Source organism: Pteropus medius, unplaced genomic scaffold (assembly GCF_902729225.1).
Source record: "Pteropus medius unplaced genomic scaffold, Ma_sr-lr_union100, whole genome shotgun sequence".
NCBI classification, from domain to species: Eukaryota; Metazoa; Chordata; class Mammalia; order Chiroptera; family Pteropodidae; genus Pteropus; species Pteropus medius.
The window spans coordinates 5,551,607-5,576,258 of NW_024352783.1; the positions used below are offsets into that span (position 1 = coordinate 5,551,607).

Sequence of the window (24,652 nt, forward strand, 5' to 3'; positions counted from 1 at the left end):
CAATCCCTTCCTAAGGCTCAGAGCCTCTCTTTTGATTTCATGAAAGAGCCCAAGATCATTCCAATGATGTCCCTTTCTTGACTGAGTTAGCTTGGTGTTTTTGCAACCCCAAACATCATTACAGAGTTTGGAGGGCAATGTAGTCTTCTGTACTTTAAAATTTGAAATACTTCATATTTTATTTCAAAATTGAAATACTTCATTTTGCTTCAAATTTCCAGATAGTATCTATACCTACACTCTGTACAGACAAGGAGGAGCCTAATCTTCAAAATAAGATGAAGGCTTTAAAGTGAAACCATTCAGATCTCCCTCCAGGAAGACATCATCATTGAGCAATGTGATGTCCATGTGAATCCATATGCAGCCAGGGTGAGGACCACCACTCTAGCCCATCAGGAATAAAGGCTCTTAAAACACTTCCTGGCCAAGGCTCATGTTTGCAGAGTCTCACTGCAGCCTGGCTTGTGGAATAGACAGGAAGACAGACTTAGATTTGAGCTCCAGCTTTGCCATTGCCAGCTATGTGACCTTGGGGAAGTTATCATTTCCTAGCTTCAGTTACATCATCTGTAAGTGAATTGAATACAGTGCCGCTTTACAGGTTTGCAACCTTCCTGACTGACTAGTTATGGAAAGTGCCCTATGTAATTCCTGGAGCATTCATGGAAGGTGCAGAAGAGTAATCATTATTATCAAGGAGGCAGTGGGGAGGAGGCCAGCAAGATGAATGTTGAGTATGAGGTTACATAGAAAACCAAACAGCTACAGTTGTTTGTTGGGGTGATAAGGCCAAAGGGTTGTTCTGACTTATTTTTTTAATGTTCCCTCACCCTCTCAACCACATCAGGTTCTACTGTGGGGAGAGGCAAGGGCAGACCCCAGCCCTTATAATTCTTATTATACCACTGAATCCTCATATTTTATCTGTTTCTTTCTGTCCATTCAGTGACCCCAATTTTTGGTTAGAGAAGAGTAACCAAAAATCTCTCAGCCTGGACACAATCAAGTCACCTCCAGAGACAGCTCTGTCATGTCTTGGTTCCCCTCGTCAGTTCCCTGACACAGACACCTCTGGGGTATGGCTGGTTTACCAGCTCTGCTATTCAGTGTGGTGAGCAAATAGCAGCAGGTATCCAGTCAGGAGACCCTTGTTTCCTTTCACCAACTTTCTCACCATCGTGGGAAGACCCTTGAGCCTAACTGGCTGGGCCACACCATCTGAGACCTACCAGGTATAATGCTAAGGTAATTAGGTTGATTTTTAAAGAATATACGTGCCATAATTGTGGCTTCCTGATGTATGCTATCCTCTTTTAAGCAGGAGCATGTGAAGCTGTACATGTGATTTTGTCTTGGTATAGAGGTCTCTGAAATTTCTCTATGCTCCCAAAGTCTCAGCATGTCTTCCACAATATTGTTGTTGGTGTCACATCTTCATTCACTCAGAGTGAATTTGATTTGGGAAAATAGCTAAGAGCTATTCATTGCCAAGCCTGGTGAAAGGAGGCTGATCGAGCAGGATAATGGCAGCTTGGGTAATAAGCAAGTGTGACTTTCAGACTGATTTTTCTTGGCACAGATCATAAACCGATTTTGAGAGAAATCAGAAATTCAGGCATATGAGCTTTCCCAAATATGAGCTTCCTTTCTGAGTGAATGATGTATGAACTAATAAATGCTGAGTGCCTACTGTGTACCGGATGCTTTATATCTATAATCTTTAATATATAATCTCACAATTACACTATATGGTCAACATTTTCAAAAGAAGAAACAGACATCCAGAGCAGTAACCCATTCAGTCTCAAAGAGGTAATGAATGGCAGAATCAGGATCAGAATTTAAGCTACCTGACTGCAAATACTCATGGTCTGGGACTTTCCCAGTGGGCTTTGCATTCAGCTGGAACTTGTGACTCAACTCCTGAGTCAGCTGCCCCCTTTTTCTCCTCATTGTCTTCATCAGTCTCCTCTCTGAACTTCAGCTTCCTACCCAGCACATTCCACTTCCTAAAAATATGGAATCAAGGTGACTTTGCTCAACAAAATAAAACCTTCAAACAAGCACTAATGAAAAGAGAACATTCTCAGTGTTAAAATGGTAAGATCTGGCAATCACTTCTACCTCAGAAATCACTCCAAAGCAAGAAGCAATAAAAAATACAAGAAAGACAGTCATAAACTCTGTCCTTGATGTAACTGGGACACATAGGTAACCTAAATTTACAGTTGGTTCTTGCTATTTGTGGTAATGTTCTCTAAAGTTGCTGTGAACACTGAATTAGTGAATACTGAACCATGTTTCCAGAGGAGATACAGGTTAGAGTCCTGCAAGTATCTGCTCACAGCACTTTCATCAATCAATCAATAAATAACCTTGTTTTATGCATGTTTCTGTTTAAAAATTCCTTATTTAATATGTAGTGTTGATTCATCAACATTGAACTTATGGCCAACAGCACCATAACTCATGCCTGATCAAAGTTCACCTAATACATATAATTTCTCTATAAGGCACATCATAGCCTTCTTGAACTTAGAACAGTAGACAACACTTTAGCACTATGCTTAGGGGCCATTTTAAACAGTAAAGTTACCAACAGCAAGTGCAAAAATGTAAAAACATGACACTAAATAGACCAATAAAAAGGACACTTGCTTGCAGTATGGATGCTGAAATGGGAACACAGAACATTGCTTTGTTCAACCTTATCTGAGAGTGAGTGTGTTAGGTAATTCAAAATTTTCACCACTCTGAGCATATCCACAAAAGACAACAAAAGTGCCATAAGTATTGATTTCAGGATTACAAATAAATTTTAGCGAGAGGCAAACTTGCAACTACAGAATCTGTGAATAATGAGCATCGAATATGTATAAGAAAGGAAATGAAGTTCAAACAGACTTGGAGAAAGATCAGAGAGGGCTCCCAAAGCTGTGGATCTCAGATAAAGCTAGGAGAGCACAAGCATCCAATAGAAGCAGGAGTGGTGGGAACCAAATCAAGAGTTCTTTGTTTGGAACAATGGGAATATGAGAGCAGACTGCAAGAAGAAGCTTTTCTCAACTTGGTCTGCTACTAAGTAGAAAAAAGGAAGATGGGCCAGAAGGAGGAATCATACAGACAAGCCATTTTGCAGGGTAGAGGAAAGACTTCTGAATAACCAGCAGCCCTTTCGCTGCCAATCCTGGTTAACTGGGGAGAAGTCCATACTAGAAGAGATTATTCGCACTTTAAAATATCTTATGAGGAGAATTCCTGCAAGCCTGGAGTATTACACTTCTTCCCCAACCCAACCATGAAACACTGGCAAATAGGAGGCCCAGAAGGATTCACTTGTTCAACAATAAGTAGTATTCAAAAAAGAACAAGCATAGGAAAAACAAATGGAAAATGAAGAATACTCACCAACAAAATGTTGTCATGGGGCTGAGGAAAATTAACCAAGCACATAATCATTCAACAGAAACCTTAAGAAGCAATTACTTTTATTATATAAAAGCACAAAGCAGAGACACAAGGGCTCAGGACAGATAAGTGAGATGATATAAGGGAATGAAACATGACTTGGAAACAATTGGGGAAAAAATCCATTCTTAGGAGTAGCACATAGAATTAACACTGTTGTAAACATAGTAAGGGATATGAAGAATGCAAATGAGGAAAACAAAGAAAATGAAATGCAATAATCAGAGTTTTAAAGATTAAAAGAGAAAACAATAGATATGAAAGACATACATAATACAATTTACAACTAATTGGTACCTCCAATGGGAGGAAAAAAAAATTACCAGAGGATAAACTTTAGCCAACTAGAGATAAATGGGAAAGAAAAAATATGACAAAATGAATGATAGGATTATAGGACTAAGATGAAAAGAAAAGCAAATAATCATTCAGAATAGAATGTAAATTAAAACTCTAACAATATTGAAATAAAATCCCTAACAAAAATTTGAAGAGAAAGGCAGAAAGAAGAGGCATAGCATTGCAGCTGTGGAAGAAAAGAGAAAATAGCATTTAAACATGATATATCAAGTAATTGAGTTATGAGTATATTTAGTAACTCTAAGTTAAACATTGAGAAAATAATGTCAACTAAAATTGGTGGAAGTTGGGAGAAAAACATAAAGAAAGCATAATATACCAATTTTGTTCTGTTTTGTAGACATTTAAATATCTACATAGCTATTTAAATGTCATCTTTACATTTATAAAAGTCACTCAAACTAAAATATAAATTTTCCAAATTAGCAGAACACACACACCACATCCAAAAAAAATCTCAAGAAAATTCAATCATAGAAATCGTTTTATAAAATCAAGAAATCAAGAAAAACACAAAACTTAACAGAAAATAGATTATAGAATAAACAAATTTGTCATGATATAGATGGGCAACGTAATTTAAAAAAAGAGTCAGATCACAAAGCAAAAACCAATTTTGCTGTGTAAATAGACAAATCTAAAACAAACTAACTCAGAAAGTTTAAAAATACAAGGCAAACTGGTCATGATCTTAATAACAGACAAAATTACATTCCAGGTAAAACAAAACAAAACAAAACTTTAAAGAATCAAAAAAGAACATTTTAAAATAATAGATTCAATTTACAAAGAAAAACTAATAGTTATTGGTGACTGCATACCAAATGACAGCTTTATCATTCATAAAGAGAATACACAGGAAATACCTGGATAGACAGGCACAATTGTAGAAAATTTCATTTCACCTCTCTCAGACCACAAAAGAGCAAGTAAATTTTGAAAAAAGGATTTTAAAAGGTTGAAAGAACATAATAATATGGATATCCTTTAAATATATTTATCTTTCTACCCTAAAAACAGAGAAAAAAAAGATCACTTTAAATGCCCATGAATCACTGGTCATTTATTAGTCCAGAAAGTAACCTCAGCAAATTCTTGAAAAAAGAAATAGTTTAGAAATTCTTCACTGCTCACAATGAAATAAAAAGTAATTATAAAACTAGTAGAGAAAAACACCCAACTATCTGGAAAATTTAAAACTTTTAAATAAATTTTGTGTTAATGGCAAATAGCTACAAAAATAGAGATAAGAAAATAATACATGAGATACACGTACTATGGGATACAGCTAAAGTAGAATTCAGAGGAAATTTTTCAATATGTACATATATAAACCAAAAAAATAAATAACTTTTACAGCTAACCTGACATCTTGTAAATCATAAAAGAAAATCAACCATCCAACAAAAAGAATAAGAAAGCCAGACTGCCACTGAAATAAATTTCATGTTAATCAAAGCAAACATTAAAATTAAATGATTAAAAATCTATATATTCTTGTTGTAAGGAAGAACTTTTCATAAAAGTAAAAACTAAAACACTAATCACTAAAGAATATGTTTTTAAAAAATTCTACATTGAAAAAATTCACAAAGCCAAAACAAAACAAAAAAAGAGAGAAAGTGCTCTCTCTACCACAAAGTAATTTTTTTTAATATACAAAAGCCTCCCAAATCAATAAGATAAAAATGAAGTACCTAAGAGAAAAATGGGCCAAGTTTATGAACAACATTTCAGAAAAAAATACAAATGGTGCTTTAAACTGTAAAAACATGTTCAGCTTTACTGACAATTAGAGAAATCAAAATGTAACTCTAATATGGCCATGTTTTTTAAAAACTAACAAACAGGCGAAGATGAAATAATAAATAACGCACATCTTTAAAGTTGTTGGGAAGGAGGTAGTTTCCTGCATCATTGAGAAAGCGAATATTTTGCCTCTATTAATTGAAACTTGGCAATAACCAAAAAATTAAAGTACATTTGCCCTTGACTCAGAAATTCTACCTTTAGGAGTGTAGACATGAAACAGACTCATAACCTTATGAAATAAAACATATAGTTTTTAATAGCATTGTTTATAGTAGCAAAATGATTAAAACAAATATTCATAAGGAGAATGTACACTAAATATATTAAATATCCATACAATGAATACAATGTATTTAAAAATGAAAGGGATCTATGCTAATATGGAACCAACTTTGCAATTTATAATTGAAAGTAAAAAGCTAAGTGCAAAAAAGAAAAAATAGGTCTATTATGGCAACATTTACATCCACCAAAGTAATATTTGTGCGTAGAGATATACATATATACAGATAAGCTTATGTAGTGCTCACAATGGAGAAGGAAATTGATAGCTTTTTGCATTTAGGCATGAGGGGTAGAAAGAAGGATATAATATTACTGATATACCCTTTTGCACATTCCGGGTTTAAAATATTTGGATGTATATTCTATTCAAAATAAGTATTTTCAATTTAAAAAGTTGTGTGGAATGGGACAGAGTTTGGAGGTTAGCTGACGGACACAGAGACACCAAGCACAGGATGTGTAGCTGGCAAGTATAGCAGGACTTCATGGGATATATTTTCCTTGTCTCTTCCAGTGGGTCCTTTTCTGGTCTCAGCTCTCTCCTTCCCTTTGCGCACTGACATCGTCCTTACCACATAGCCCAGCTTTGCCGTCAGAACCAGGAGGACTGATGGTATAGTTCCAGTTCATAAGCCAGCAGACTGAACACCTAGGAAAAGCCAATGCTTCACTTCAAGTGTGAGGGCAGGGGAGAGCTGTTGTCCCAGTTTGAAGGCAGTAAAGTAGGAGAAACTCTCTCTTACTCAGGTGAGGGTCAGCATTTTTTTCTACTCAAGTCTTTGGCTGATTGGATGAGGCCCATGCTGGAGAGGGCAATCTGCTTTACCAACTCAAATGTGAATCTCCTCCAAAAACACCTCACAGAATCACCCAGAATAATGTTTCATCAAATACCTGGGCACCCCATGGCCCAGCGAAGTTGACACATAAATTAACCATCACACAAAGATGTAAGAGAAAACAAGGAGTAAATAGAAAAACAATTAGCAAGCCTCCCTGAGAGTCTGATATGAGATGAAAAAGAACTCCTAGATATAGATTAACACAGATCTTAACTTTATGAAACTGCAAAGCAACCAAAGGAGAATTTACCTAATATTATTAATAGGGAGCTGGGAGTGGTATGCAGGAGAGCACTAGGACGATCAGAATATACAAGCCTTTATAAACTTAATGTAGCGTGAGAAGTGCTTCTACAGCTAATTAGAATTTAGAATGAAAGCACAATCATTTTTATTCATCTTTTGTCCAAGCCAAACCAGACATCACTATTGAGAGAATGATGTTGAGACTGGCGAAATCTGTGTAAAAGTTCCTGAGCAAGAAGTCTGCTCCTTTGAAGGCCAAGTATGTGATATACACGTACACAGGATATCAAAGGACCCAGGACAGTTCTCTTGCTCTGTTAGTGCTGGTCACCCCACCCCAGTACCAGACTAGAGCAGTGCCATTGAGGGATACAAAGTTTCTTTCAGACTTGGCAAGTCTAGTTATTTCAGGGAGTTCTGCCAAGGGGCTGAAGATATAAATTTACTAATAAGCTGGCCTAGTGAGGATAAACCATGAAACTGAATGAGACCACCTCAAGCTGCAGTTCTCAGCCCTGAGTGCACATAAGATGATAAGGTCACCTGGGAAAATTGTAAAGACCAGAGCTCCACATCCAGAGATTCAAACTCCCTTCATCTGCCCAGTCATCACTGCGTTTGGAAACTTTCCTAGATGATGCTAACATGCAGGCAGAGTTGAGAACAGCCAATAGAACAAAGAAAAGAGGAACCTCAAGTGAACTTTGAGGCAATCAGCATGAGTTTGAGAATTAAAGACTATCAAAAAAAAAAAAGGAAAGCCAGAGGAAAGAGTTTTGAGAGGAGGGGAGGTCAGTGGTAATGTGTGCTGCTGAGTGAAATCAGATAAGGCTGGAGAGGCAACCAAAGCATTTGGCAGTCTGTAACCTTGACAAGAGTGATTGGGACAGAAACCAGATTGGAGTGAGCTGAAGTGGAAACAGACATTGTAGCAACATTTTTGAGTTCTGCTCTGAATAGATGAGTCTAAATGATATGGCAGCTGCTGTATAATGTGAGGAAAATGGAGAGCTTTTTTCTACAATGATGTAAATGGCCTAATATAAAAGGAGAATTTTGTAATGAAGGAGAAAAGCATGATAACTGCAGCAGTTATGTCTCTGAGACAGAAAGAGGAGTTGGAGTCCATATGATGAGTGATCGGCCTTCAACAGGAGCCCAGATTCCTCTTCCTTGGAACACAGTGGAAGACTGGGAATATATGAACTAATCAAGGCAGGGCTGTGAATTTGGTGATGGGGATGTATGAGGAAGCCCATCTGATGGTATCTATAAAGATGTATTTATATCAGTTGGATCATAATAATATTTTGAAGTCTGTTTTGGTCACTGCATTGATTATACTATGAACATATTTTTGTGTCAATAGATATGCATTTCAATCATCTTTCTAAAATTTCTGCATAGTATTCCTTCATATAGTCAACCATTATTTATTTAATTGATACTCTTGTGGGGGCAAGTTAATTTTTCCCATGTATCGATGATAAATATCCTTATAAGTAATTTTTAATTATTTTCCTCAGGATATATGTCTAAGAATGAGATTTCTGTAAAAAGTATTCTTTGCTATTTATCAACTTTCTTTTCTCCAATATTTACATTACTCCTTTGGGCAACCAGAATTCCACTTTATACAACACAAAGGATATAGTCACCACTTTCTTTAAACTTTCTATGCTAGGTAAAACTGTTTTCCTTCAGGTTGACTATTTCTACAGGTCTTTTTTTTTTTAAGCAGATCAGGCATTTAATTAAGTTCTTCATAATAAATTTAGAACACCAGTTTGTGAGGATAAACACCATTTGCGAGAGCAAATACAGAGAGGACGTAGACCTAGAACTGAAGAACAGTTTTGATTTGGGCAGAATATACGAGTCTACAGCTTTCTGGTCAACCTTATGCTGCTCTGTTATCTAGTATTTCCCTTTTTCTGTGTCAAAGATCTACCCTCCTGGTGTCTGGGCTTGCACAGCTTCTTCTTGAAGTAAGTGTTAGTGAAATATTTGGGGATTTTCACATCACTGATGTCAATTTTGGTGGAGGTGGCGATGGCAAATTTCTGGCATGTTCTACACAGAGGAATTTGATTGAGGAACAGACAGAGGTCCAGTCACAAGTAGTAAGCCACTGCTCAGTTGCTTCAGGAAAATCACCCTCTTGCTTCTGCTACTCTCAGTGAGTATGATCAGAATGGTCCTAGGGGTGATGCTAACCCAAAGTTTTCTCACATGCTGTCTGGCCATGGCTCAACAGCTTTCAAGGCATATCTTCAGTAGGAATATCCAGGCACTTTGCTAAGTTTAACCTCTCAGGTGCCACCATCTTGTTGCCATCAACTGGTTTTGTGACAGTAGAGAGAATCTTCTTTTTTTTTCAATCCTGGATTTAGCTGCTGAATACTTTCTCTTATACATGGCCTTTCTGGAATACATAGCTAATTGGGAATATCTGCCGATTCCTGTGATCTGGACAGGCTTTTAGCTGAAGTGGGGCTTCCATTTCTTAGGCATTTTGGCCTTGAGGTTACCTTCTTTAACCTTACCACCAGCATCAGCCTTCTTGGCTTCAGGTTTCTTCTTAGTGTTCAGCTTCTCAGATTTTTCATCTGCCATCTTGCAAGATGGGAAAGACAGGCCTCTTTTAATATGTTGTGCTCTCATTTACAAGTTGGTTGAACTTCATGTGAAATTTCATATTAGATGTTTACTTTAAAAAAATAGCTTCTCATTTTCCTGCCAACAAACTATAAACAAGAAGCTGACTGGCCAATCTTGACAAAACTGCTTCTGTAAGTTAAAAGGCATTTCAGTTTAAATTCGCAAGAATAATTTCTCTTCTCTTTCACATGTGCCCACAACACACACATCTCTTGTTCTATTCATTTCTCTATTCATTTTATTAATCTTGCATATGAAATTCTTGACACTCAAAAACTGACTCTAAGTTTTCTGAAGACAAGGATCCTATCTTCTAAACTTGGCTCAAATGTTCTCGATTCCCCTCCACACAAAAGCATTTCTCAGTTCTTGACATTACACTGAATCCTTGAATTCTCCTCTCACCCTTATTATACTTGAAAGCTACTCTGTAGAATGACATTGCAATTTCTTTTGAATTCCTTACATTGTCTAGTATAGAAGCACAGGCCAAACTGACTCTTGGACCAAAGCTCTTAGTACTCAGGGAAACCACATGACCTAATATCTGTTTCTAATGTCAAAGATGAATGAGCTTTTTAAAATGCAAATCTGATCAGTTTCTCTTATCGCTTACAGCCCTGCACTGATTACCCATTGCTCTTGAGATAAAGGTAGTCCTCCTTAAGAGTACCTACGGCAACCCTCCCACTCTGTGATCGCAAATCTCTCCTTGCTACCCTTCAGTCTCAGAAAACCATGTACATTGGTCATAAGCAATCTATGTGTGCTCTTCTACCTCAAAGGTTTGTTTCCTTTGCAGAGGAACTGTTGATATCCTTCCTTGCCCGGTTAGCTATGCTTCATCTTTCAGATGTTTACATAATTATCTCTTCTTCAAGGAAGGCTCTTTTACCTTAGATAAGTCTAACTCCCCAATATATGTTCCCATTACACCATATGATTCTCTATTGTAGTCCTTACTTGCAACTGAAATGTCATATGTATTTCTGTGCTTGTTTAGTTAATGTCTGTCTCCCCCACCAGAGTGTAAGTTTCATTAAAACCAGGATAATATCTGTTTCCTTCACCATTACGTGTCTGTCATCAAGTACAGTGTCCAAGAAATATTTGTTGAATGAATGAATGAATGAATGAATGGCTAAAACTTAAGAGTTATAGCCTATAAGAGCTGAGTGGTCGAGAAACTGGCCTCATGATGGAGGTGTAAGGAAAGCAGGGAGCAGAGGTCATCTAGTAAAAGCCTTCTTCACATGGGTGCATAGAAAGGCTTCAATCTATAGCAACTGTACAGAAAATTTGGCTTATACATATATTTTGTGGTGACAGAGTCTATGGCATTCATTAAATATTCAAATGAATCCTGGGTCTCCACAAGATGAAAAACGATTTGTTTCATCCAGTTTCTAAACAGGAACTAGATACATGGTCAGGACTAAAATCTGGTTCCTTGAATTCCCAGCTAGTGTTCTGTCCATTGCCCTTTTACCAAACATCATCATCATCATCATCATCATCATTATTATTATTATTATTAATTATAAACATCTATTTCAGTTGACTCCTGATTCTTTGAATATCTGCTAAATAAAATTAACTCTTTGAAATTGTAGGCTGTCCAAGGGTCAGCTAAAGTGAGTGCTGGCTAGCTGTCCTTTGTCATCCTGCCTCTTTGCCTCTCCTTGCATCCTCACTAGTAGATAGCTCTGAAGGCAACATGCAGCCTAGAGCTTTTCATCCTCCATTTGCTTCTTGTTCCTAACTAATGAAGCCTCATGCCCTTGTTGGGCCTTGTTTCTACAAGGCTGGACACCTTCTTTTAACAGGACGTACTTGAAAAACAAGATATTTTCCTTTGTACTAGAAACAAATGGTGATTAATGTGCTTGTTGTAATTAATCTGTGGTGACAGATTAGCAGTGTACCAGCAGCTCTTTTGCTGCTGTGGGAGCCTTCCTTGATAGGACAGCTGGTGAGAGGGGACACCAAATTCAATTTGTTTCTCATTTGCATACATATGACAACCATCTGTGCTAATAGCACTGCAATGTCTCCATTAGGCCCTGTGCTAGTGTACAGCCTCTCCTGGGCCTCTGTTAGGCCTGAGAGAGGGGGATCTCAGAGCATAAATATTTGCAGAGGAAAAGGAGTGGGCTTGATGGAACACAACCGACCATGTCCCCTTCTACTAGAGGCTCAGCATTGAACATAGGCTGAAATTACTCTCACCACTGCAGGACAATCTTCTTTTGACAACTCCTGCTTCTTTCAACAAAAAGCCTCACCTATTCTGTCTCAATGATATAATCGAATTACTCATGTTCTGTTCCCTATTGTCCAGTTGCTAAAACCGGCTTAACTTTAGTAAAGACCTTTTTGAAAAACTGGCCCACTTATTCAAAAAGTATTTATGGAGTATGTACAAAGTTCAGGCACTATTCCATGTAGAAAAGAAACAGTAGTTAACAGGAGAGGAAAGGTTTTTGTTTTATGGGTTTTGCTTGCAGTGGTGTATTATAGCAAGAAACAAGAAAAAGTCTATGTAGTTTTATTTTCTAAGGAGAGATTCAAAACTGGGTGCGAGGTGGTGTGGAAAAGATAGTGTTTGATGACTACATTAGATTTTGTGGTCCAAGAAGTCTTCTTTAAGGAGGTGAGATTTAAGCTGCTATCTGGATGATGAGAAATCAGCTGGTGACATCAGGGGAAAACATGGTTTTCCAAAGAAAGTGAGCTTGATGTGTTGAGAAAGAGAAAGATGACTGGACAGAAGTGAGTGAAATGGTAAGAGTGGTGAGTATGTCTTAGTTTCCTACCTCGAACTGGAGTACTAAAGCACCAAAGACTGAGTGGCTTAAAACAACAGAAATTTATGGTCTACGATTCTAGAGGCTAGATGTCAAAAAATCAAAGTTTCATCATGGCCCTGAAAATCGTAGGGGAAAATATTTCCTTCCTCTCCAATATTCTGGTGTAGTTGGCAATCTTTGGTGTTCCTTGCCTTGTAGAGATATCACTCCAATCTCTGCCTTTGTCATTACATGCCTACCTTCTCCCTGTGTGTCTGTATGTTTCTTCTCTTCTTATAATGACACCAGTCATATTGGATTAACCAGCTGGAGCACATGGTGATTTAAAAGCCAGATAAGGCATGTAAGTCATATTGTAAGAACAATGGATGACCTTTAAAGACTAATTACAATGAAATGACATGATTTAATTCCCATGTGAATGTCATAGGTAGATTGGATGGAGGCAGGACAAGAGGGAACAATGAAGGTAACCATTAACCTACCTTATTGGATATAGGCATTTGGAAAATGAAAGGAATCACATTTTCATCCTGAACAGTTAGAAGGATGGTGCAATATTTGCTGGAAGATGTAATATTTCGGGGGCAGGGAACAAGTTTCAAAGAAAATCAAGTGTTCCATTTTGGACATGTTAAGTTAGAGTCATCTATAAGACAACACATAGGAATATAAAATTACCCATTTGGGTGTATGAGGCTAAATGTCAGAGAAGAAACCTGATTTGAGATAGAAATTTAGGAGTCATCAGCTTCAAGAGATTATTTAAAGTCCATGGTGCTGGATAAGAGCTTTCTCTGCAGAGAAAGGAATATAGGGAAAAAACAAAACAAAACAAAACAAACAAACAAACAAACAAAAAATATGGGGAGGCTTGCCCCAAAGCCAGAGAAACCCTATGGCTCTTTTTTCTTCTTCTGTCTATGCCTTTGCTAGGGGTCATAATGTCTCATGCATAAGTGCTCTTCCTTATTAAAAATATTTGCTCTTTGAACCACTGTGTGTGGCGATGAGTCTGGGTTTGGTGGACCCCTCTCTGTTTCATGCCTCATTTTATTCATATTTCATCCCTATTTCCCTTTGTCTCGGCTCCTCTACATGAAGAAAGGGTCCATGTTCAATATGTCTTCGTATTCACAAACCAGAGTTTCTCAACCTAAAAACTATTGACATTTTGGGCTGGATAATTCTTTGCTGTGGAGGACTGTCTTATGTATTACAAAATGTTCAATAGTATCCCTGGCCTCCACATACTAGGTGCCAGTAGCATCCCTGAGTCGTGACAATTAAACATGTCTCCAGACATTGACAAATGTTCTCTGGGATGTGGTGGAGGGGGCAAAATGACCCCTAGTTAAGAACTACTGCCATGGACATTTTATAAGTCTCTATATACCGGAGACACTCATTAAATATTTGCCATTGATAGTGACAACAATTATATCTTGGCACACAGCTTCTTTCTACCTTCTTCTCCTCACTAAAGGAAATAGATTCTTTATTAAGAACCTTGTAAAATAGCATCAGAATTTCTCATTAGTTTCTGGTGAGGCCTCCAGACTCCTTCTTCAGAATTGAAGATAAATACATGAGAAGTCAGAATGAATGTGAGAGAGTATTCATTCAGCCAGGCAACAAACGGCAAAATTAAATAATAATTGAATTAAAAAAGCTCTTTTGTGACCAAAGCCTGGTTTGATAAGATAGGGAAGGTCATTACCTAAGAAAAATTGCTGCCACACATTCCAATGACTTTGCACCCTAAGCAAAAAGTCATCTTTAGCACAACAGATGTCCTTTTAAAATTTTATCAACCAGAAAAATAGAAGGGGGGAATGCAAACCAGACCATTAAAATGTAATCTAGATTCTACCAATTAATAAAATGTTAGCATAATCAGATTGAAACGGCATGAAATCAAATGATATGTAGCTGTCCTTAGGGTGTATCACAACTCCTGAAATCCTAAAGATTGAGTATAAATATGGGGCTTGCTTGCAGCATGGTGAACATAGCAATCTTTCCTGCTAGGTCCCAATAGAGCCTCAGAAGCTTTGCTAACATTGAATTCCTGGAAGCCACTAGCAGTCAGTCCGAGGGGCATAACAGATAATGCATATTTGCCAAAGCAGTCCCCTTGGAAGCCTTTCTCTGAGTCCACACCCAGTCATAAACCCCAAATTGAATCACTTTTGTTGTCAAGTAGAGATATAGAAAATTTAAACCAAGGTGAAAGAAAATCCTTTTCTCTCTCTCTAAAAAACAAAGCAAAACAAAAACAAAAACAAAACACACACACACACACACACACACACACACACACACACACACACCTGGGCCACTAGGATTTTACATATATCTTCTTTCCCCTGAACTCCATCCAGGTCCTGATAGATAGGTAAAAATAGTAGCTTGTCTGCTTCTCATGCAGAAAGGAGTCTTGAATTAGCTCTGATGCTTCTGTGTCATGAATTCAAAGATAAAGAAGTATCGGAAAGGAAAAAACAGACATTCTTAACAAAGAGCTTGCAGAAAATAAGTTTGTATAAAGAAGTAATAGTGTTCTGGTTATCAGTGACAGCACAACAAACCACCCCAAAATATAATGCCTTAAGAAACAGTTTATTATTTCTCATTGTATGTTAAATGGGGAATTCTGCTTCTTTTGGTGATGGCAGGGGTATTACAATGACTGCAAAGTCCAAAATGCCACACTCACATAGCTGGCAATTGATACTCAGTCACTTAGAGCTCAGCAGGAGTTACTGGTGGAGGTTCTCAGTTCTCCCCTATGGGGGCCTTTCCACATAGCTGCTTGATCTTCCTCACAACACGGCAGCTTTTTACCAAGATGGAGCACTCAAAAGGAAACTGCAGAGGGCAGCTCTCTTAAGGCTTGAGCCTGAAAGTACTAGAATGTTACTTTATATTATATTCATCAAAATAGTCACTAAGTCAGCCTACATTCAAGGGTAGAGAAAATAAGCTCTATCTCTTGATATGAGGAACCCCACTCCCATCTAGTTTGCCTATGATACCCACATGAAATTGTATCGTGTCATTTCACAGCAATAAACCTTTAAAGGTGATCCATTGATCTAACACTATGACTCACATGTCTTAACTGTCTTTCAAATCCCCATGTGCTCCACCTGATTAATCCAAGGTGATGGGTATCATTATTTTTAAAAATGTGCAGGAGACAGGGAGATATACTGGGAGAAGATGGCCACATGATGACAGAGGATACTGGGGTAAGTCATCTTTGGACACTAGTAACCATAATAAATTTGTCATTTAACTCTATGCCCCATCACTATGGTGTATTTCTATGCTCCTGAGCCATATCTGTGCCTTTCTTCCTTCAAAGCATTATCATAGTGTAAAAGCATGGATGAGAAAGAGAGGATTTGCCCTCCTGTAATTACATGTATGTGCATGTGCTGACTATATATGCCTATATGAATTTAAGGAGTGATCAGAGAGGCAGAAAGAATAACTCTCTTTATACTAGTTTTTGGTTTTGAACACCAATTATTTCCCATGCTGCCTTGACAAGGCCATATATAGAAAATGTCCAAGAGCTATTTCTTTTATCTAATCAAGTTTTTAACAAATCTAAGTTCAACTCCATATTCTCACATTTACTTAAAGCATGAGTAAATAGTTGACTCTATTTTTAAAAACACACACTTTGTATGACTAAGACAAACATTAAATGAGAGAATATAAGGTTGCCTTTCAAGTAGTGAATGCTCGAAAATGTTAGATGATGATGATTAAAATAGCTCACCACAGTGTCTGATGTAGTACGTGCTTAATAAATGACAGTTAATATCATTATTAAAGAAGGAGAATGGCAAAGGGATAGGATGCAATCCATTTAAATGGGGAGAGAGGAATGTAAAGGCTAAGAAGCTTGGGGTCAGGGGAAGGGCGATGCTCACTATGCCTCAAGAGGCATTTGACAGAGCTATCTTTAATACCAAATTATCAGAGACAGTTTTGAGATTTTCATTGGCACAAGCATGCTTTCCCCCTGAGTCCTGGAATAAATACTTAGAAGGTTAAAGTTCAGTTCATTAATCTTCTCACTTGTCTGTTTGTTTGGACATACAGATGCTCCAATGTGAAGGCAATTTGAGGAAGGGTGAAAGAAATTGAGACTAAAAAAAAAAAAAAAAATTTAACCCACTTCATATTGTGGGCAGAAGAGTGTGCAAGAGAAAATATATGAATTTAATTTAATACATGTATTAAATTATATATATGTATTAAATTTGTCTTAAGAAAACTTGTGATCAAAATGGAAGCTCATGACTCAGTTCTGTTCCTTTCCAAGGTATGTTTAAGCACCTTACCTTTTAGCTAGTATTGATAGACTTTTCTTTTCCTAATAAATTTTTATTTTGCCCAATTAGGCAAAATATCAAGCAAGAAGAGTATAAGTTCTTATTCTGTTTCTTTGTTTCAGTGCTACCCTCATGCTTTACAACAATTCAACATATCTTCAAACTTCTATGAGGGACCCTGGAGAAGCCTCATTCTAAGAGAGGTTGAAACAAAAGAATTACACCTCCTAATAAAGTGAAATGAGGGAAATTTTGACTACAGTTATTCTTATTAAACTCAGTACTATCTTTATTAATTGCCAAGTTACCTCTCCATTTGGCTCCAAATAACCTGAAAATAGTCATCTGTCCTGGAATCTTTTTGAAAAAAATAATAATAATAAAAGCCTTGAGAAAGAAAGGAAGTTACTTGCTAAAGGTCACCTCTATAGATGATAGGGGTGCAAACAGGGCAGATACTACTTTTTTTTTACCTCTTTGGAGATTGTGACAGGCAGGTTTCAAGGTGGCCCCCAATTGATCCCTGCCTCCTGGAGTTCACACTTTTGTGTAATCCCTTCTCCTTGAATGTAGGTAGAATCTATGACTTTTTTCTTATCAATAGAATATAGCAAAGGTGATAGGATGTTACTGCCATTAGTATGATATGTTGTCTAATATTCCATATTATTAGCAGATTTACTCTAGAAGCTATCTTCGCTGGCTTGATGAAGGAAGCAGCCATGTTAGGAAACAGTATAGAACTGTAGGTGGTCCCCGAGAACCACAGGTAGCCATTAGAGACCACAGGTAGCACTAGGAGCTGAAGGCAGTCTTCAGCCAAGCAAGAAGCAAGATCCCTCAGTGCCCCAACAACAAGGAAATGGGTTCTACCAAGAACCTGAGAGAGTTCAGAAACATATGCTTTTTTAGTCAGGCCTTCAGTTAAGAATGCAGACTGGCTGATACTTTGATTACATCTTTTGATACACTAAACAAAGGAAAGAACTAATTGTATCTGGACTCCTACCCACAGAAACTATGCGATAATAAATGTGTTCTTAAGTCACTCGGTTTATAGTAATATGTTACACAGCAATAGAAAACTAATACAGGGCCCTCTGCTAGGTAACGATACACTCTCAAGCACCTACCTTTGTCTGCCATGAAGACATCTCTGACATGTAGAGGAAAAGCAGGGGTTTCTCATGATACTTTTTTATCCAATCTTAATATTTCCAAAATGATTCTTTATATTTCCTACCTTAGTATGACCATTACTCTAAACCACAATGTATAATTAATACCTACTATATCTTCCATGTTTTTATTTATGATTGTATTTTGTTGTTTCATTTGTCACTTCATCTCAGCTTTCCAACCGCCAAAAAACAGTCATTTTAGTTCAATTACTTGATATTTTTGCAACACATTAACATATCTACAACCTCATTCCCCCCCAAATTAAATCATCTAGAAACAAAAGTTGAATCACATTGTAGTAATTTAGAGAAGGTAAGTATTCCAGGAGCTCTTTATTATAATTTTCTTATTTTATAAGTGAGAGAAGCACTACAACAAAAATTAATAATGTGTTAAGCATATTATTAGACAAAGTTAGTGACAAACGGGAACAAAAACACAAGCCAAAAAAACAAATTGTAATACTTCCCATCGAAAATGGAATTTACATCTATAGAGGGCCCGTAATCCTCAAAGCACTGCAATAAATACTTCACCTATGTTCTTAGTAACACTTAACAGTTTGTTAAGGTACACATTGTTTTGTTCTACACCATAGTACCCTCTAAAGATTAATTTCTCTCCCTCTTTTTTTTTTTTTTTTTTTGCAACAAGAAAGTTGTCCGAAGGTCTAAAATTTACTAATAAAACAATCTCTTAAAAAGTGGGGGCTGGGAGGACATATTGGTGGATTGGTACATGTTAAAAGCTTGGAGGTAATGTCACTTAGGAGGGTGTGTGCATGGCTAATAGTTCCATTTTCCAGGCAAAGGTAGTAAAACTATCTTTTTTGCAAAATGCGAAAATAAGTTCCAGTCAAGATGGTAAAGTACGTAAACGCTGTGTCACTTCCCTTGATCACATTAAAATTACAACTAAATTATAGAGTCATCAACCTGGAGACCCAGTAAAAGACTAGCTGAACAGAACTCCAATGACTAAGTATATAAAGAAGCCACACTGAGACTGGTAGGAGAGGCAGAGACACAAAATGAGCTGGCCCCAGACCCACATGGAGCAGTTGAGAATCAGAAGGGATATCTCAGCTGCAGAGGTCCTCCCTGAGGAGCAAGGGGTCTCAGCCTCATATTGAGTTCCCTAGCCCGGAGCACTAGTGCTGGGAAGAGGAGTCCCTACAACATTTGGCTGTGAAAATCAGTGGGGATTCAGTCCATCCAGGTGAAATGGAATGCTGCGAAAGACTCAGGTGTCCTCTTAAAGGATTCATGCACAGACTCACTTGCTCACAGGCACTCACCTTGGATTCTGGTAGAGGCACAGTGGCTCAGGAAGTGCCAGAGACACAGGGAGAAACTGAGTTGTGTGCCTTCAAGGCAAAGGCTAAGGAAACCACTGCCATTGTCTCTGTGTTGAGCCCTCCTCCCATACAGCCAAATCTGAATCTGCATTAGCCTGGTGAACTCACACACTCTACCGTGATGACTTCTTGAGACTCTACCCCACCTAATTCTCACACCACAAAAGGCTCTTTTGGCAGCAGGCAACCGGCCATGGTCCCTGCTGCAATTTTTCTTAAAAAGATTCTCAAAGGTCTGCAGGCCCCAGGTAAGAAGTAGCTAGCCTCAGCGTACCCTGTATCCTGTGGTGAATAGTACCAGGTTCCGCACTGGTGCCAAGTCAGAATCTGCATTAACCTGGTGAACAATACTCATAGCCTGCAGGAGGTGGAAGGCTTTGAGGTGTCCCTGGCCTTTTGCTGAGCTGTCCCAGGCCAGGTAGTGGTGGCAGACACCCTGGGTTCATAGTGTGTCCTCTTCCATGCATCGCCAGGTCCAGCACAGAAAGTGACCAACTGCAGATCACTTTGTAGCTTCTACCAGATAGCCTCAGGCCAATCACAAGCAGCATCTGATCTTGGCCTTCCAGGAGGCCTCAGAATCAACACACCAGGTAGCCAGCTTCAGGCCACAACAAAGCACAGCTCAATTAGCCCCACAAGCAGCACACCCATAGGGTGTTCTTAGCAGGTACCAGAGTTTGCTGGGGCAAATCTCACTCCATGGGGTCAACTTCTCTACAATAGCTCATATGCAGTGGAGGTGGCCAGTTCTCACAGACAGTCAGCCTGAGCGTTAATCCTTTCCCCTGATATGCCAGAGCAATCAAGGCTCAACTACAATAGGAGAACACACACAACCCAAATAAAGGACACTCCTGGAGTACCCCGCTCTGGTGATCAGAGAGGCTGCACTACTGGGCCCCACAGAACACCTACTACATAAGGCCACCTGCCAAGACTGGGAGATGTAGCAGATCTACCTAATACACAGAATTAAACACAGAGAGGCAGCCAAAATAAAGAGAGAGAGGCATGTCCCAAATGAAAGAACAGATCAAAGCTTTAGAAAAATAATTAAATGAAATGGAAGCAAGCAATCTACTAGATACAGAGTTCAAAACACTAGTCATAAAGATACTCAAGGAACTTAGTGAGAACTTTAACAAAAAGATAGTAAGAATAAAAAGGTCATAGAAACCATAAAAAAATACAGTGAGAAATGAAGAAAACAATAACTGAAATGAAGAATACACCAGAAGAAACAAACAGAAGATTAAATGAAATGGAAGACTATATCAGCTATTTAGAAAACAAGAAACAGAAAACACTATTGGAATAGTAAAAATAAATAAATAAATAAATAAATAAATAAATAAATAAATAAATAAATAAATAAATAAAAATAAAAAAGAAAAAATGAAAAAAGTTTAAGAAACCTCTGGGACAACATCAAGCATAACATTTGCAACATAGTGGTACCAAAAGGAGAAGAGAGAGAATAAGAGATTGATAACCTATTTGAAGAAATGATAACTGAAAATTTCCCTAACCTAGTAAAGGAAATAGATATACAAGCCCAGGAAGCACAGAGAGTCCCAAACAAAATGAACTCAAAGAGGCCCAAACCAAGACACATCATAATTAAAATGCCAAAGGTTAAAGACAAAGAGAGGATCTTAAAAACAATAAGAGAAAGATAGTCAGTTACCTTCAAGGGAACTCCCACAAGACTGTCAACTGATTTCTCAAGAGAAATTTTGCAGACCAGAAGGGATTGGCACAAACTATTCAAAGTGATGAAAAGCAAGGACCTACACCCCAAACTACTCTATTCAGAAAGGCTATCACTTAATATCGAAAGAAAGATAAAGATCTTCTCAGACAAAACAGAAAAGCTAAAGGAGCTCATCTCCACGAAACTAGTATTATAAGAAATTTTAGAGACTTCTTTAAGAAGAAAGGAAGAAACATAAATATGGATAATAAAATAGTAATAACTACATATCTTCCAATAATGACTTTACATTTAAATAAATTGAATGCACCAATTAAGACATAAGGTATATAAATAATAAAACAGGACCCAAACATATAACTGTCTGCAAGGGACCTACTTCAGATTGAAAGATACACACAGACTAAAAGTAAAGAGATGCTAAATGTTATCTTATGCAAATAGAAAAAAAAAAAGCTAGGGTAGCAATACGTATATCAGATGAAATAGGCTTTAAAACAAAGACTATAGGGTATTTACCCTAAAGAGTTAAAAATGTATAATTGAAAAGATATTTGCACACCAATGTTCATAGCAGCATTATTCACAGTGGCCAGGACATGGAAGAAACCAAAGTGTCCTGTGATAGATGACTGGCTAAAGAAGCTGTGGTACAATGGAATATTACTCAGCCATAAGAAGAGATGAAATACTGCTTTTTGCAACAACATGGATAAACCTCAAGATAATCATGCTAAGCAAAATAAGCCAGACAGAAAACATTGAAAACCACATGATATCACTTATATGTGGGATATAAGCCTAAAAGCAACAGATGAATAGGACAAACAAACAGAGACTCATGGACATGGGCTATAGACTAGTGGTTACCAGAGGGTAGAAGAGATGGGGGAGGAAGGAGATAGATGGAATAAAGAAAGTCAAATAAGTGGTGACAGAAAGAAATCTAACTATGGGCAGTGAATTAACCAATGTCACCAAATAATTAATTAATAAATAAATAAATAAATAAATAAATAAATAATTCTATGATACATGGTAACATGAATGAACCTTGAGGACATTATGCTAAGTGAAATAAGGCAGTCACAAAAAGACAAATATCACATGATTTCACTTATTCGAGCTTTCTAAAATAGTCAAATTCATATAATCATAGTGGAATGATGGTTGCCAGGATCAGGAATGGGGGGATGGTAGTTATTTTTCAATGTGTATAAAGTTTCAGTTAAGCGAGATGAATAGGTTTTAAAGATTTGCAGTACAACATTATGGTTGACAATAATCTATTTGTACACTTAAAAATGTGTTAAGAGGGTAGAACTCATGTTAAGTGTTCTTTCTACAGTAAAATAAAATTAAATTAAAATATCAAACATAAAAAAACAAAGATTATAATAAGAGACAAAGAAGGACATTACATAATGATAAAGGGGTCAATTCAACAAGAGGATATAACACTAGTAAACATTTATCACCCAACAAAGAATCACTTAAATATATAAAACAAATATTGATGGACATAAAGGAAGAGATCAACAGTAATACAGTCATTGTAGGGGACTTAAACACCAAACTGACACCCAGAGATAGATCTTCCAGATAGAAAATCAGCATGGAAACAGTGGCCTTAAATAATACATTAGACAAGACAGATTTAATGGATATTTTTAGAGCATTTCACCTTAAAACAGGAGAATATACATTCTTCTCAAGTGTACATGAAACATTTTCCAAGATAGATCACATCAGATCACAAAACAAATCTCAATGAATTTAAGATTTAAATCATACCAAGCATCTTCTGCAACCACAGTGATATGAAACTCATAATCGATTGCAAAAAAAAAAAAAAAAAAAGCTAAACACACACAAATACGTGGAGACTAAATTATATGCCACTAAATAATGAATGGGGTAAAAATGAGATCAAGGAAGAAATCAAAAGATACCTTGAGACAAGTGAAACAAAAACACCAACAACCAAAAATTTATGAGACACAGCATAAAGTCTTCTGAGAGAAATTTGTAGTAATAAAAGCCTACCTCAAAAAACAAGAAAAACCTCAGTTAAACAACCTAACCTTATATCTAAAGGAACTAGAAAAATAACAACAAACAAAACCCAAAGTTAGTAAAAGGAAGGAAATAATAAAGATCAGAGTGGGATTAAATGAAATAGAGTCTAAAAAAATACAAAAGGCCAAGGAAACCAAGAGGTGGTTCTTTGAAAAGATAAACAAAATCAATAAACCTAGACTCATTAAGAAAACAATGAAACAGGATCCAAGTAAATAAAATTGGAAATAAAAGAGAAATGACAACTGACACCATGGAAATACAAAGATTATTTTAAAAAAATACTACACACAGTTATATGCCAATAAATTAAACAATCTGGAAGAAATGGATAAATTCTTAGAAACATACAATCTTCCAAGAATGAATCAAGAAGAAACAGAAAATCTGAACAGACCGACTACTGCTAACGAAATCAAATCAGTAAGCAAAAAACTCCCACAAACAAATGTACTGGACTACATAGCTTTACAGGTGGATTTACCAAACATTTAAAAAAGAATTAACACCTATACTTCTCAAACTGTTCCAAAAAATTCAGGACGATGGAAAGTTCCCAACCTAATTTTACGAGGCCACCATTACCCTGATTCCAAAGCCAAACAGAAACGTTACAAGAAAAGAAAATTATAGGCCAATATCCCTGATGACCATACATGCAAAAATCCTCGACAAAATAGTAGCAAAGCAAATTGAGCAATACATAAAAAAGATCATACGCCATGATCATATGAGATTTATTCCTGGAATGAAAGGTTGGTTCAATATCTGCAAATCAATTAACATGATACACTACATTAAAAAATAAAAGATAAAAATCATACGATTATATCAATAGATGCAGAAAAAGTGGTTGCCAAAATTCAGCATCCATTTATGATAAAAATTCTCATCAAAATGGGACTAGAGGAAACATATCACAAAATAATTAAGGCTATATATGACAAATCCACAGCTAACATCATACTTAAAGAAGAGAAGCTAAAAGTGTTTTCCTTAAGATTAGGAACAAGACAAGGATGTCCACTTTCACCATTTCTATTCTACATAGTATTGAAGTCCTAACCACATCAATTAGATAAGAAAAAGAAATAAAAGGCATCCAAATTGGAAAGGAAGAAGTAAAACTATCATTATTTGCAGATGACATGATACTATATAGAGAGAACCCTAAAGATTTCACTAAAAAAAAAAAAAATGTTAGAACTGGTAAGTGAATTCAGTAAAGTAGCATGATACAAAATTAATATTCAGAAATTAGTTGCATTTTATACACAAATAATGAACTATCAGAAATTAAGAAAATGGTCCTACTTACAATTGCATCTAAAAAATTAAAATAGAATACCTAGGAATAAATTTAACCAATGAGGTAATAAACTTGTACTCAAAAAATTAGAAGACATTGAAGAAAATACAAATAAATGGAAGTATATACCACATGCTCATGGATAGAAAGAATTAACATTGTTAATGGC

The 24,652-nt window shown here is 36.8% G+C and overlaps 1 pseudogene; it reads right to left on the bottom strand.

Annotated features, from left to right (window-relative positions):
• Positions 1-8,790: 8,790 nt before the first annotated feature.
• Positions 8,791-9,632, bottom strand: LOC120589921 (60S ribosomal protein L6-like; annotated as a pseudogene).
• Between the last annotated feature and the right edge of the window lie 15,020 nt (positions 9,633-24,652).